Consider the following 15,538-nt stretch of genomic DNA (forward strand, 5'->3'; position numbering starts at 1 on the left):
AAGCCCAAATGTTCATAAAAATTACTTTAATAGGACAAGACTTATGTAAAATTTAATTTGAGTGCAAAATGGTGAAATAAAACTTTGTACTTTAGGTTTCTGAACTTGAGCCATAAAGCAAAGTTATAGAGTTTGAAAAGTTCTACAACTTCTATTTTGACCATTTTCTCATTAGGGCTTTGGATCAGTGGGAAATTTCTATTTTCAGTGAAGTCCTTGAAGTTTTTGCAATTTCCAATGAAGTCCCCCGGACCTCCTCCTCTCTTCTTCCTCCTCTGGCAACTCCTCTGCTTTGCCCGCTGCACCTCTGCCACCGGTGTCAGCGCCATTTCCCCGGCCATGTGCTGTGCCTTAGCCGCTCCCCGGCGCCACCTCCAGTTCCTAGCTACTCCACGCGTCGCCCCCAACCCGAGCGCCGCTCTAGCTTCTCCTCCCTGGCCCTCTCGCGCGCGTGCCACGCCGTCCCGCAGCTCTGCCACCGCCATCTCACCACCGTCGTGGCATCGCCCGTGCATGCCCCTCGCTCTCTCTTTTCTGGTTACAGAGCAGCACTAGTTCCCTGTCTTTCCATTCCATTCGTGCTCCTGCTCTTTACTTGCCCAGGACCCCGAGCACCACCGCCGCCATCTCCTCCAACTCCGGCGCCCTCCTGTTCACCGTGGAGCCCCTACCTCGAGCCTCCCATTGCCCACCCCAACCCCCTAGGAAGCTTCCTCGTACCCCACTGATGCTCACCAGCCATTTACCGAGGCCGGACCTCCACCGGAGCTACCTCGCCGCCGTTCTTCCCTTCACCGGTAAGCTTCTGCTGCCGTCGAGCTTGTACCTCCGCCCCTCCTCCGCCCAATTCAACTGCTCCAATAGCTTCCCCACATCCTCCTATAGCTATTGAGCCCAAGCTTCGCCCTCCTCCTCGCCGGGAACCTCCTCGCCGACGAGCGCCCCTCCGCCGCCGCCTCAGCCACCGTGGGAAAGCCTCCTCCGGTCATCCCCTTTCCTTCCCAAGAACTCCAGAAGGTGCGTCTTGACCTCCTGGTGCTCACTGACCACCCCGTCCTCCACCCCCTGCCGTCCCCTCACCGGAATTTTGCCGGCACCACCCCCTGCCCTTCTTCCCCGACGAGCCAAAGGTATAAGTGCAAAGATTTCAAAAGTTCTAAGGGTGTCCTTGTAAATTTCTAGAGCCCCCCAATTCAAAAACTGTGAACTTCAAAAATTCATAAAAATTGTAGAAAATTTAGAAAAATGGCAAACCAGTTTTGTTGGAATCCTTGGGTTAAATTAGACTACTTTTGTATAGTAAACTTGAGCTATATATGTATATTTTCTGTTGTAGATTAAATACTAAAAAATAAGTGTTTTATTTGTATCTCATGTTGTAGGCATGTGTTATTGCTGAAATTTGGAACATAAATTGTATGTGCTATGTATAGCTCTGTGTAAAAATCTCGAGTTCTTTACTGCTCATTTACTTAGATTTCGAGTACTTTTGTTATATGTTGATGAAATGCTTAAATTTTTAATTAAGGATGTTTCTGTTAGTTTTTGTAATTGAATTTTATACCATAATTTCCTTTTTAAGTGTGTAATATATGGTAAAAATATTAGGATTAATAGTTGGTCATATCCCAAGTTATGAATTTTTGGTTTGTTTCAAAAGATAATTCTTTTATACTAGCTTTTATTCCTGAAAAATTATGAAAATGTTTTAAGATGTTACTCTAGAGTAGTGAAGCATACCCACAAATTTTTAACCCATGATCAGGTGTAAAATAACTAAAATAAATAGAACTTTATTAATAGATCCATATTAAATAATAATTTAGGGTTTTTCAAGGTGATTAGCTAGTTAATTAAATAAAAGTGTTAAGTGTAATTATTTTAGTAGTCAACCATGCTACTTCATGTAGTTAGTTAAATGTTTAGAGTTACCCCCCTGTCACTTAATGTAACTAAGTATATGGGTTAATACCCGATAAATGACTTCCCAGTGGATGGCAACTGTGTTGCTTGTTAGTATATAATGTTAAGTTGGATGGATTGCAACTTTGTTGTGGAATGGAGTAACAATCTATGCATTTTCTAAACTGCATCTTTTTCATCATGTAGATTCAACGCTTCTCGCCGACGGAGACTATCATATCTTTCCGGAGCCCGAAGTGGAAGTCTCGGAAGAAGCTGGGAATATCGTGAGAGAATTAACTGAAGCTCCGAACCCGAGTTCGGAAGGATTTATTAACATCTCTGACCCCAACCCCGCCAGTGAAGGCAAGCCCCGGACATAAACCCACTATTTTATTTACACTGCAATCTACATTTATATATACTTGTGCATTAAGTTCTTAGGAATTGTCTGGAAACTCTAGTTGCATAATCCTAGGAACTTATGTACTGAATATTAGAACCTGAGTCCGACTAGTGCTATGCTAATAGGACCGGTAGAAGTCAAGTGATTTCCTGTCACTCACGCGATATAGGAATTGGTTGCTTACATATTGCAATCACTATAAGGATGACGGACGGGGTTATGTGCAGCTTTTTGAAAAGAAAGGATACCCCGTCTGTGTTGATAATTTTGGTTAAGGTCGCAGTGTGTGGTAGTGGCAGTTAAGTGTTTGAAAGTACTAGCCACATGCCGCGAAATATGGTAAGCGGTAAGCCTAGTAACCAATTGGCCCGGCAAGTGGACTCGTCCCCCACCACTCGACTTTTATTTTATGTTTACACGCACCGACTGTGGGAGTACGTTCTGCAGAGCAGACGGGAATACAGTCATGTAGTCGCGCTGCAGACGTATGTCTTGTACATTGGATGTGCGTATGGTCCAATAGTCGCTTGTGGTGGCTTTGTTCCACGACCCGGAATGAGAGGCAAACAGTTGCTTCGGAACGACCTGTTGGTGTTCCAAGCGTGTGAGTTAAGTTTACCTTGCAAGGGTTAAAATTCGATTCAGAATCGTCCGTTTCTTATGAAGATTGAGACTGCTTAACTCTTTTGCCACATAGAGTAACAAGAGTAATGTTGTTGATGAGTAATACTGGTGTATGTTTAAAAAGACTCTACCTTGCTTGAGTAGTTACTGTCGGGTTTTATCCGGCTGCCCACCGGGGGTATACCCAAGGTGGTAGGTTTTGGGTTGGGATGCGCCGAGATCAGGAACTCGAAGGTGTGGACAACACAAGATTTAGACAGGTTCAGGCCGCAATATGCGTAATGCCCTACGTCCTGTATGATGGTTTGTATTGCCTTGATGTTGATCTGGTGATCTTGGTTTTGAGGGGGTCCCTGCCCGCCCTTATATATCCGGGGGGACAGGGTTACATGAATCCTAGCCTGATACTAGCTTAGGAATCGTACTCAAGTACAAATCGAGTAGTTTCCTTCTATATCGACTAGTTCTACTCCGCATGCGGGTAGAATACAATTATAAATAAGGTACAGGACACGTCCTATCTCCTAGCCCAATACGGACTCCTTGATGTACACAGCCCCATGGCCTCAGGTCTGACAAGCCCCCGAGCTCTTCGTAGCTGAGTACTGCAGGCTCTTCGAGTACTTCTGAAGCCATCTTCGACTTCTTTCGAAACTCCATCTTGAAATTTCTCTTCGAGTACTCTTCCGACTGCATCGAAGCTATGAGGTGCCAGTGAAAAATACATATCTTACAAATTCCCGTCCAATGTCCCCGGGTGGAAGCAGCAATGGTTCTATAGTGCAAACCACGCCCCCCAACTCCCTGCGCGTTTAGGCAGATCTCCCGTTCAGCGCCCTGAGTGGACCCTGGAGCCTGCTCAGGCAGAGATGGACCAGGTGAAGGAGCTGCTAGAGTTGATTGCCGCGCACAAGGAGGTGGGGGTAACCGGGGCATCCGTAATGATGTCATTCTTCAAATGCCGAATCCAACCCATCCAACAACGCCACACATTAGGATTCCAGTACATGGGAACTAAAGACCCATCTCGTATGTGCGCAGAGGAACTCGAAGACGATGCAGCGCTTGTTCGTGTCAAGCGAATTCTACTGGATGTGGAAACCGTTCCATACGTTCCAGCAGGATTTTCAGCCCAGAACCGGCCACCATCAGTAAGTAATCGACTTCTCGACTTCTTTTATGATGTTGTGAAGTATAACTGACTGATAAACTTGTTACAGGATCGAACGGTGTTATACTGGAATTACCCACCGCAGCCTGATCTGCCCCGACCATATCACTTGTTGCCTAGCGCCACGGCCGAAGCAAAAAAAATGAAGAGCGCTGGCAACGAGTCGACCGAGAGCAGCAGGCCAAACGAGAGAAGGGCGCAAGCAGACAACTCCTCCGGATCATCCGTGGAGTGGTCTGATGACGCGCCTCTGATCCCTCGGCGGCGTCGGGAGATGCAGAAACGTAAAGCCGGCGCCACTGACCTTGCCACGTAAGTGCCTATCAAGCTGTGAAGTTATCGAGCTGTTCTGCTGAATACTGATAACACTGTTTTGTAGTCCTTCGTCTTCTTTGCCCAACCCCCAGCGACGGAAGGTAGTTGAGATACCCTCAACCGAGGATGATGCACCAGTAGTTGTGTCTGCGAGAGCTGCTGAGGTGGACCCGTCATCCTCTCCTGCAAACGACATAACCATCGCCGTGGCGGGCGCTGTATCGGGGCAGCTCACGCCCTCGACTGAAGCAGCTCCGCTGCAAGCAGTGAGTTCCATGGCCATCGCCACGCCAGCGCTGCCAGTGTCGGGTTTAATCCGGCTGCCCACGAGGGGTATACCCAAGGTGGTAGGTTTTGGGTTAGGATGCGCTGAGATCAGGAACTCGAAGGTGCCGACAACATAAGATTTAGACAGGTTCAGGCCGCAATATGCGTAATGCCCTACGTCCTGTATGATGGTTTGTATTGCCTTGATGTTGATCTGGTGATCTTGGTTTTGAGGGGGTCCCTGCCCGCCCTTATATATCTGGGAGGACAGGGTTACATGAATCCTAGCCTGATACTAGCTTAGGAATCGTACTCAAGTACAACTCGAGTTGTTTCCTTCTATATCGACTAGTTCTACTCCGCATGCGGGTAGAATACAACATAAACAAGGTACAGGACACGTCCTATCCCCTAGCCCAATACGGACTCCTTGATATACACAGCCCTGTGGCCCCGGGTCTGACAAGCCCCCGAGCTCTTCGTAGCTGAGTACTGCAGGCTCTTCGAGTACTTCTGAAGCAATCTTCGACTTCTTTCGAAGCTCCGTCTTGAAATTTCTCTTCGAGTACTTTTCTGACTGCATCGAAGCTATGAGGTGCTCATGCCCCGAATTCTTTCTTCCATATGGGGTGCAATGAATAATCGCACTCCATATGGAGTAGCCCCCGAGCCTTAGGTTGAATCAAAGAATCAAGCTGAGGGTCAAACTAGTCTTGAATCTTTTCTTCTTATCCTTCGAGTACTTTCGAAAAATGAGTAGTCGATACCACGTGTCTCACAGCCCCCGAGCCTTGAATCCAAATCTCTCAAATTTTGGAAAAAAGGATCCCAAAGGTCGTGGCAAAAATATTTCCTGTTGAGAAAATATAGTTCAGGATGATGTAATTGGTAGAAATTGAACTCGAAATTCGAAAAACCTCTTTTTTCAGGATAATTAACCCTGAAAAAATGGTTAATCAAATAACTGCGCAAGAAATTCACCAAAAACTGCTCGTATTCCAAGTATTCCTCTTATGCGATTCTTCATCTTTTGCACAGTAAACCACTGCCTGACTGCTGGTTATTTAACCTCGCAGTCAGTTAGGGTTTTTCCCTTGCCTTCAGATCTTACATCGCCGCCAAACAAAACCCCGATTGGATCTCACCTTGCCGTCACCCCTCCACCGCCCTGCGTAGTCGAAATCCTTCGGGCCTGCGACCGTAGCCTCCGAGCATTGTGTGAACAGCTCGTGGCTTAACAAACTCGAAATGGCGCCGAAGAAAACCAACCAGAAGGACTTGAAAGAAGCGCAAGCGACAACCGGCGAGTGGACAATTAGTAAGTGTTCTCGCCACAATCTTACAAATTTGGTGTTGGAGGGCCTTCTGCAAGAAAGGGATCTCATCAATTGGCGCCTTTCCTTTCGCGACCCCTTTCCCATGGAAAATGTCGACGAAATTGTCTCTTTTTGTTCTTTTTCTGAACGGGGATTGGCCCTCCCCACTTGTTCGTTCTTCCGTACCCATAGTCAATAACTCCATGGTCTGAAACCTGCTTATCACCGCAGAACTTAAAAAACTCTTAAATTATAAAGAGGGGTTGCTTACTGATTTGAAGAACATACTGAATCGCCGCGCAAATGAAGTCGAGAGTCTGTGGAAGGTGATGGCTGACACAGAGAAACAGTTCATCGATTGCCTTCAGCAGATCAATACTCTAGGCGAGGAGAAGGAGCGGCGCCAGAAGGAACTCGACGACTTAAAGGCAGCAGCCCAGGAACTCATGGAGATGGTGGACCCTCGGGAAGACGGCACTGAAAATGAGCCACCGCTGCTGGATCGACTTCATGGGGCACCGCAAAAGATCCTCAACTTCGTCACCGAGGCCGCCACAACATACGTGGGTCATGCTTTAGGCCTTGTGAAGTCCTTCTGGCCAAAGGCTTGGCTAGAAGTGCTCGCAGGGGGCACAGCTGCTGATTGAACTGATGAAAACTTCCGCGAGTACTTGCTAGAGGTCCGGCCAGTAGCTGAAAAATTGTAGAAAACATGGTCCAGGATTGAACCCTTAGCGTTTATGACTTTTGTAATATTAGAAACCACATTTGTCCTCCTGTAGCCTTATATAAGGTCTGAGAGCCCCATCTGCTCTGTAGTGGGGACATGCTACCTCTGAGTGCAGCGACTCAGAAAGTAGTCAATATTGCTCGTGAGCTCATCAGGTAAGCTAAATAGGATCCGACCGAGGGGACCCAACCTGTCCGGAACGCGCGGTTTGTGGCGCGACGACTAGGATGCCTCCTAGCAAACAGTCGAAGACTACCCTGAGTGCAATGACTTCAGGAGTAGTCGATATAGCCCATCATGTGGACATGTCAGACAAGTTAGATAGAACCCGAGCCAGACGGGCCTAACTAGTTTGAAAGGAACACGATTGTTATCGCGACGACCCATATGCCTGTAGCAAGTAGTCGATTTGTATAACACTTGAACGTGGCCAAAGCCTCCGCATTGTATTCAAGAATTTACATTTCGGGTCGTGTGGCATAAAGCCGCCATATCGACCCAGAAAAGAAGAACGTTCCCTTGGTGCGTACAGGAATTGAAAACGAGTCTGCTTAGGGGTAGAACCGTCGCAGGTGTTGGATATTCCATGAATTGGGTACATCCTGACCGTCGGGGTGTTGTAGTCGATAAGATCCCGGTCTTGTAACCCTCGTGACGATGAACAGTCCTTCCCATCGTGAGTTAAGCTTGTGCAAACCCGACTCATCCTGAACGCGATGAAGGATGAGGTCGCCTATGCTAAACGACCGTTCCTTAATATTGCGATCATGGTATCGCCGGATCCCCTGTAGGTAACGGGCTGACTGAACGAGAGCAGAGTAGCGTGCCTCTTCGATAGAATCCAGCTCCAACTATCATGCTTCGTCCGCCTCGCCTTCTTTATACATCTCGACCCTTGGGGATTTCCACATGATGTCTGCTGGAAGAATCGCCTCGGAGCCGTAAACCAGAAAGAATGGAGTCTGCCCTGTGGCTTTGGACGGCTGAGTCCTGAGCCCCCAGATAACGTGTGGCAACTCGTGTATCCACTTCCTGCCCTTTTTGGTATTAGCGTCATAGAGTCTTTTCTTGAGACCGTCGATGATCAAGCCGTTTGCCCGCTCGACTTGCCCATTTGCCCTTGGGTGTGCCACCGAGACGTACTTGACCTCGATGGATGAATTTTCACAGAATTCCCAGAATTGGTTGGCCATGAAATTTGAACCCAAATCGGTGATAATAGTGTTGGGGAAGCCGAACCGATGCAAGATATCAGAGATGAAGTCGGCCACCCAGTCTGGAGTAAGCTTGGCGATCGGTTTGAACTCGATCCACTTGGTGAACTTGTCGATAGCCACCAAAACATGAGTAAAACCTCCTGGCGCCGTCGCGAAGGGCCCAATCATGTCGAGGCTCCAGCAAGCGAACGGCCAGGAAGGCGGTATAGTAATGAGGGTGTGGGCCAGGACATGAGTTTGCTTGCCAAAGAACTGGCAGTTCTGACATCTTCGCACTAGATCCTCGGCATCAGACACGGCGGTGGGCCACCAGATGCCAGCTCGAAACGCTTTGCCTACTAGCATGCGTGACGCTGCATGGTTACCGCATACTCCCTCGTGTATCTCTCGCAAAATATCCTGGCCTTCTTCTGTTGTGATGCACTTCATCAGCACTCCAGATCGTGCGCCGCGCCGATAAAGTTTGTCTTCGACTAGGGCAAACCCCTTGCTCCGTCACATGACGTGGGCGGCAGCAGCGCTCTTGGGATCCGCCCCTGCCGGTAATACGAGATCTCGGATGAAGTCGATAAAGGGTCCTCTCCAGTCCTCGCCAACCAGCATAACCTCCCGTTCTGGCCATACAGAGCCAGTGCCGGTGGAGACCTGTGATGAAGGGCTGATGGATGGTTGCTTCAACTCTTGTACGAATACCCCTGCTGGGACTTGTGCTCGGGTTGATCCTAGCTTAGATAAGGCATCAGCGGCGACATTGTGCTCCCGTAGCACATGAAGAACTTGTAGGCCAGAAAATTTGTTTTCTAGCTTGCGTACCTCTTGTACACAGGCTTCCATGGTCTCCTTGTTGCAGTCCCACTCCTTGTTGACTTGCTGAATGACCAAAAGTGAATCGCCATATACAAGTAGTCGCTTGATCCCTAGTGATATCGCCAAACGAAGCCCGTGAAGCAAGGCTTCATACTCGGCTTCATTGTTGGATACCTCCCAGAGGATTTGGAGGACGTACTTGAGTTGTTTGCCTCTTGGGGAAATGAATAAAACTCCAGCGCCACCGCCATCGAGCTTGAGAGAACCATCGAAGTACATGGTCCAATGCTCTGGCTTGTCAACTGGATTTGGAACTTGATTTTCCCTCCACTCTGCCATGGAGTCGACTAGAGCTTGGGACTTGATTGCGGTGCGTGGCTTGAAGTCGATCGACAAAGCCCCCAGTTCTACTGCCCACTTTGAAATACGACCCGTGGCATCCTGGTTGTGTAGGATATCCGCCAGCGGGTAGTCTGTGATCACGGTGATCTGGTACTCTTCAAAGTAGTGGCGTAATTTCCTTGAAGTAATTAGTATGCCGTAGAGAAGCTTTTGGACCACCGGGTACCGCACCTTAGACTCCGAGAGTACCTCACTGACAAAGTACACGGGCCTCTGCACGCCAAAAGCATGGCCCTCCTCGGAGCGTTCCACTGCTAACAACATGGGTAGTTGCCGCAATGTAAAGTAAAAGGGTCTCACCCGGCAATGGAGCTGTGAGGATCGGGGGCGACTGCAGGTGTTGCTTGAGATCCTGCAGGGCCCGCTCAGCATCCTCTGTCCAGTGAAACTTGTCCTTACACTTTAAGAGTCTGAAAAAAGGTAGTCCTCTCTCCCCGAGCCAGGAGATGAATCTGTTGAGAGCTGCCATGCACCCTGTAAGTTTCTGCACATCTTTGATTGTGGCAGGTGCCTCCATATCAGAGATGGCGGTAATCTTTTCAGGGTTGGCCTCGATGCTCCAGTTACTGACTATGAACTCAAGCAATTTGCCTGATGGAACACCGAAAACGCACTTGGTCGGATTGAGCTTCCATCGGTACTTCCTTAGGCTGGCGAAAGTTTCCTCCAGATCCGCGATCAGGCCCTCGGGACTTCTGGTCTTCATGACCACGTCGTCCACGTAGGCCTCCATGTTCCGGTGTAACTGATCAGTGAAACACATCTGAATTGCACGCTGATAGGTAGCGCCTGCGTTCTTCAACCCGAAGGACATGGTTTTATATGCTTAAGTTCCAAATGGGGTGATAAACGCGGTCTTGATCTGATCTTCTTCCTTGAGTGCGATCTGATGGTACCCTGAATAACAATCAAGGAAACATAACAGTACACAACCTGCAGTTGAGTCGACTACCTGATTGATGCGAGGGAGCCCAAAGTGATCCTTCGGGCAATGCTTGTTGAGATCGGTATAATCGACACACATTCTCCATTCTTTATTCTTTTTCAATACAAGAACGGGGTTAGCTACCCACTCTGGGTGGATTACTTCTTTAATGAATCCAACTGCGAGGAGTTTAGCTATTTCCCGTTTGATAGCCTCCCATTTATCAGGGGCAAAACGACGAAGTCGTTGCTTCTTTGGTACAGCTTGTGGATACACATTAAGACTATGCTCGATCAGCTCCTTGGGCACCCCTGGCATATCCGATGGTTTCCATGCGAATATGTCTCGGATAGCTCGCAGGAACCTGACGAGCGCGAGTTCCTATTTGTCACCCAAGCCCACACCGATGATGGCTGTCTTGGATGAGTCGCCCTTTTGGAGCTGGATCGACTTGAGAGCCACATCGCCTATCGACTTGATGCTTGATTGGCTCGCCTTCTTTGTCAGGATGTCCAGCTCGGCTTGAGAAAGTTGCTATGCGGCCGTGAGTACTTCTTCAGAAGCATCTGGCACGCGGGAAGTCGATGCATACTGGATGGCCTCTTGGTTGCAATCATAGGACTTCTTCAAGTCGCCTCGGAGCGTGAGCACACCGCTGCGTCCTGGCATCTTGAGAAGTAAATAGACGTAATGCGGCACCGCCATGAACTTAGCGAGCGCCGGCCTCCCCAGTATAGCATGGTAGGAAGATTCGAAGTTGGCCACCTCGAACTTGATGAACTCGGTTCGGTAATTCTCCCTCGTCCCAAAAGTGACTGGGAGAACGACCGTTCCAAGCGGGTGCACGGCATTGCCGGGGACAATACCGTAAAAAGGAGCCTTGCTTGGTGTAAGCTTGTTGGTCAGGTCCAGACCCATCTTTTTCAGCGTACTGGCGAAGATAAGGTTAAGTCCGCTCCCACCATCGATAAGAACCCGAGTGAGCTTAACTTCTGCGACCACGGGATCCAGCACCAGTGGAAACTTCCCAGGCTGAGAAAAGCTGGTCCACTGGTCAGCACGGGAAAAAGATATGGGGACCTCCGACCATCGGAGTGGTCGTGGTACCGCCGGCTCAATGGATAGAATTTCCCGTAGCAGCAACTTCTGTTCCCGCTTGGAGCAAAAATCTTCATCACCACCAAAGATGACATTGATGGTTTTTGAGGCATCCTGGAACTTGGGCGTCTCAGATTTATCGTCTTGATCCTCGTCTTCGGGCTCTTTGCCTGTTGACTTGTTCTTCTTGCCGTTTCCAGGAGAGCCAAAGGTGCGCTTGAGCTGAAAGCAGTCGATCGCTGCATGTTTGGAGTTGATGCACCATGGGCATTTCTTCTGCTGAAGTTTTTCAAACTGCTCCTGCGTAGTCGAATTCTTGCCCCGTGAAGGACGATCCACAGCCGCGACGAGATCGTCTGGCTTGCGTTTTCGGGAAGAACCCGGAAAGTCCCGCTGGCCTTTGTCAGCCCGGTTGTCGTTATTGCGCTTCTGGTTGAGGTCGGTGCGTCTTGGAAACCTCTCGCGCATCTTTTCCTCTTGTTCAGACCAGTCATGCATCATGTCGCATAGTCCTGCAACCGTCTTCGGCCTGTTACGCCCAAAAATCACGATATATACCTGGGTCTGTTAGGCCGTTGTAGAAGCAGTCGATGATGTCCTCCTCCGAGATGTTGGCGATGGTGGCCCGCACATCGAAGAAACGGCGGGTGTAGGATCGGAGGAGTTCATTACGCTCTTGCTTGCACTGGGCGAGGTCGTGCCGGGTTCCTGCTCGGGTTATTGCCCCTGGAAGTTGTCGATGAAAACCTTCTTGAGGCCTTCCCAGGAATCGATGGACTCGTTGGGGAGGCTTTCCAGCCAGGTCAGCGGTGCAGGCTCCAAAGCCATCGGAAAGTAGACGACTTTGATAGTGTTGGAGCCACCAGCCACCTCAATGGCAGTGGAGTAACAGTAGAGCCATTGTTGGGTGGGCCTACTTACCGTCATACTTGGTAATACTGATCGGCTTGAAACCCTCCGAGTACTTGTAACTGTTGAATCTCGCAGTGAACGCAGGAAAATGATCGCTGCAGTCAGCATCGTCCCGCTCGGCTACCTCGCGTTCCCGTCGCCTCGAGTCAAGGACTGACCGGACGTCGCGCCCCTCATTGATCTTCTAGCAAAGGTCCGGTTCTTGGCGTGGGCGGTTGGGCTGCCTCGGGGGTGGCTGCCGCCTCCCTCCAGTGGCCTGACTCCCACCCGCACCATCATTGTTATTGCTGCGTTGGGGTCGCGGGTGATCGCCTGTTGTTCGACTTGGGGCCTGGCTCTGGCTATCTCCGACGCGCTCGTCCCCGACGAGTGATGCCGGGGCCTGCTGGTCCAGCTGGACCCATGCCCGTTGGGCGTAACGGAGCGCTTGTCGAACATTGGGGTCATTACTTTGCTCGAGTAGTGCTGTTACCCGAGCGATGTTGGCCACAGGAGTCCTGAAGCCTCACTCATCTGCAGCAGCGAATTCAGCGTCGAGTTCGCGCTGTGCAGAACGTATGCGCTCATTGGCCTGCCTTCTACGAACCGCACGAGCTCTGTTCCTAGCACGCCGCGCATCGCGTTCAGCGTCGTTCTCATCAACAGCATCGGCCGTGTCTTCATCTTCTGATATCCCGTCAAGCGCGCCGATGGGGATGAGGGCATCATCGTCCCCCTCTTCCGCCATCAGCACCTGGCGGGTCGCGAGTTCTTCAGAGGGGGCTTCGACTAGTTCAGTCGAGCCCTCGGTGATGGTAGCCAACACCCTGCCCTCCTGAAAAGGCAGAGGTTCAAGGTGGGCTACCAAGCAGTCTTCATGCCCGAGTAGATCGGACAGATCCATCCCCTTCCAATGAACGATTCGTCCTTCGGAGGTGGTGGTGATCATCAGCCCACAAGTGGCCAGGTGATCCTCCGCCCCCCGACATGCGGTGGCATCGGAACCCCCGGCCTGGAGCAGAGAGTCCAAGTCCTTCTCCACCGCGGAGAAAGGAACAGTAGTGACAGACTCTGCCTCGGTTTCCCTGGCAGAATCAAAAAACGGCAACTCGTTGAGATTATCGACAAAGTCATCGAGCCTTGAGGCGAGTGTTTTTAGCTTGATGGTGTCGTCGACGATGTGCCGATGGAATCCACCTGCGCCGTTGGCAACGCAGACCCACGAGCCAAAAACAAAAGTTGTGCCCTCAGGGAGCACGGGACTGGGGAACTTGAAAAGAGCCATCGAGTTCTCCAGCGGATCTCTGATGCGCCCCCCTACCTGGCGCGCCAGCTGTCGGGTTTTATCCGGCTGCCCACCGAGGGGTATACCCAAGGTGGTAGGTTTTGGGTTGGGATGCGCCGAGATCAGGAACTCGAAGGTGTGGACAACATAAGATTTAGACAGGTTTAGACCGCACTATGCGTAATGCCCTACGTCCTGTATGATGGTTTGTATTGCCTTGATGTTGATCTGGTGATCTTGGTTTTGAGGGGGTCCCTGCCCGCCCTTATATATCCGGGGGGACAGGGTTACATGAATCCTAGCCTGATACTAGCTTAGGAATCGTACTCAAGTACAACTCGAGTAGTTTCCTTCTATATCGACTAGTTCTACTCCGCATGCGGGTAGAATACAATTATAAATAAGGTACAGGACACGTCCTATCCCCTAGCCCAATACGGACTCCTTGATGTACACAGCCCCGTGGCCCCAGGTCTGACAGTTACAGGTGCTCACTTAGAATGGTTAAAGGAACTAGAATCTGAAAGCTAAAATATGAAAGTAAGGACCTACTCTTTATCGCTTTTCAGCTGAGACAAAACCTATATCCTCATTAAACCTTCATGGTCTAGTTATGGGCTAAGTATACCCAAATTCCGGGTAAGCCTTGCTGAGTATTAGAGTACTCAGCCTTGCTATATGATTTTGTTTCAGGTAATGTCTCTGAAGACCCTACTTACCCCATGCCTTGGCCTTATGCTTTGCCTGATGGTTGGTCCGTGGAGTGGGATCCATCCCCGGCCAACCCTGATCATAACGAGTGATGTTATGCCATGGCTTAGCATGACATCTCTACTGGCGACGTGTATAATTATCGTACTTTGAATTCCGCTGCTTGAACTTGAACTTTAAAACTAGTTTGTAATAATGACTCTAAGTTTGGAACCTATGCTATTTCTGCAAACTTTGTGTGGAACTTTGTACTACTTTTGGAAACTCTTGTAATATAATTCCCTGTAATGTAAAATATGATGGTGACTGTATCTCTGGACTCACCTTCGTGTGAGGTAACCTTATTCGATCTCGGAAGTTGGTGGTTTCATCGGGACTCTACCCGACAGGCCAAGGGGTTACACCGTTTGAAGTACGTTGAAGCCCTTGAGAGAGGACTTGTGTATTTGGGCCAGTGTAATTCAGGTTGATTCTGCCACAGTGGACGCTGGGTTATGCTGATCCAACTGGATCTAGGCCCTTTGCGCGTAAAGAAGTGCTTGACAAACACTTGGATCATTACTGCGCTCGAGGATGGCCGTAACCCTGGCGATGTTGGCCACCGGAGTCCTGAAGCCTCGTTCGCTTACGGCGGCGAACTCAAGGTCAAGCTCGCGAAGCATAGATCGCCCGCGCTCGTTGACCCTTCACCGTCGGATCGTGCGGGCCCTGTTCCTGGCCCTCCGCGCCTCACGATCGGCGTCATTCTCGTCGTCGGTGTTGGCTGTGACCTCATCTTCAGAGACCGCTTCAAATTCAATGATGGGAAGATCCCCATCGTCCTCGTCTTCTTCTGCCATTAGCACCTGGCAGGAGGTGAGCTCATCGGAACCCGAGTCGACTCCTCCGCCACGGGAGCCAACGGCCTACCCTCCTGGAAAGGCAGAGGCTCGAGGTGGGCCACAAGTCGATCCTCGGCCGAGCCTCGAGTAGATCGGAGAGCTTCATCCCCCTCCAATGTACGAAGCGCCCCTCGGGTGTGGAGGTGATCATCAGATCACTGGCGCCAAAACTACCCGAGGCCCCCCGACATGCGGTGGCTTCGGGCCCTCCAAGTTGGAGCAGGGAATCCAGGTCCTCCTCTAATGCAGAGAAGGATTCAGAGAAGTTGGCCCCCTGAAGATTAGTGGCCAAGTCGCGCGAACCGAGTCGAGATCGGTTACGCGAATCCTTAGATTGGAACAAGTCCAACCCAAGTGAAGTTGCCGCAACGCTGGATGAAGTCGCGCCGGGAGTAGACTCCAACTCGATCTTTGTTGCGGAAGCATGGGTCGACAAGTCGTCGAGATCATCGATGAACTTGTCGATGTCGCTGTGGGGATCCGCAGCGGAAGTCTTTGGCTTCATGTCGACGAGGAATCGATGGAAGTTGCCCGCACCATCTGCGATGCAGACCCACGAACCAAAAACAAATGTCATGCCCTAAGAGGGA

The sequence above is a fragment of the Panicum hallii genome, chromosome 1 (assembly GCF_002211085.1).
Source record: "Panicum hallii strain FIL2 chromosome 1, PHallii_v3.1, whole genome shotgun sequence".
NCBI classification, from domain to species: domain Eukaryota; kingdom Viridiplantae; phylum Streptophyta; class Magnoliopsida; order Poales; family Poaceae; genus Panicum; species Panicum hallii.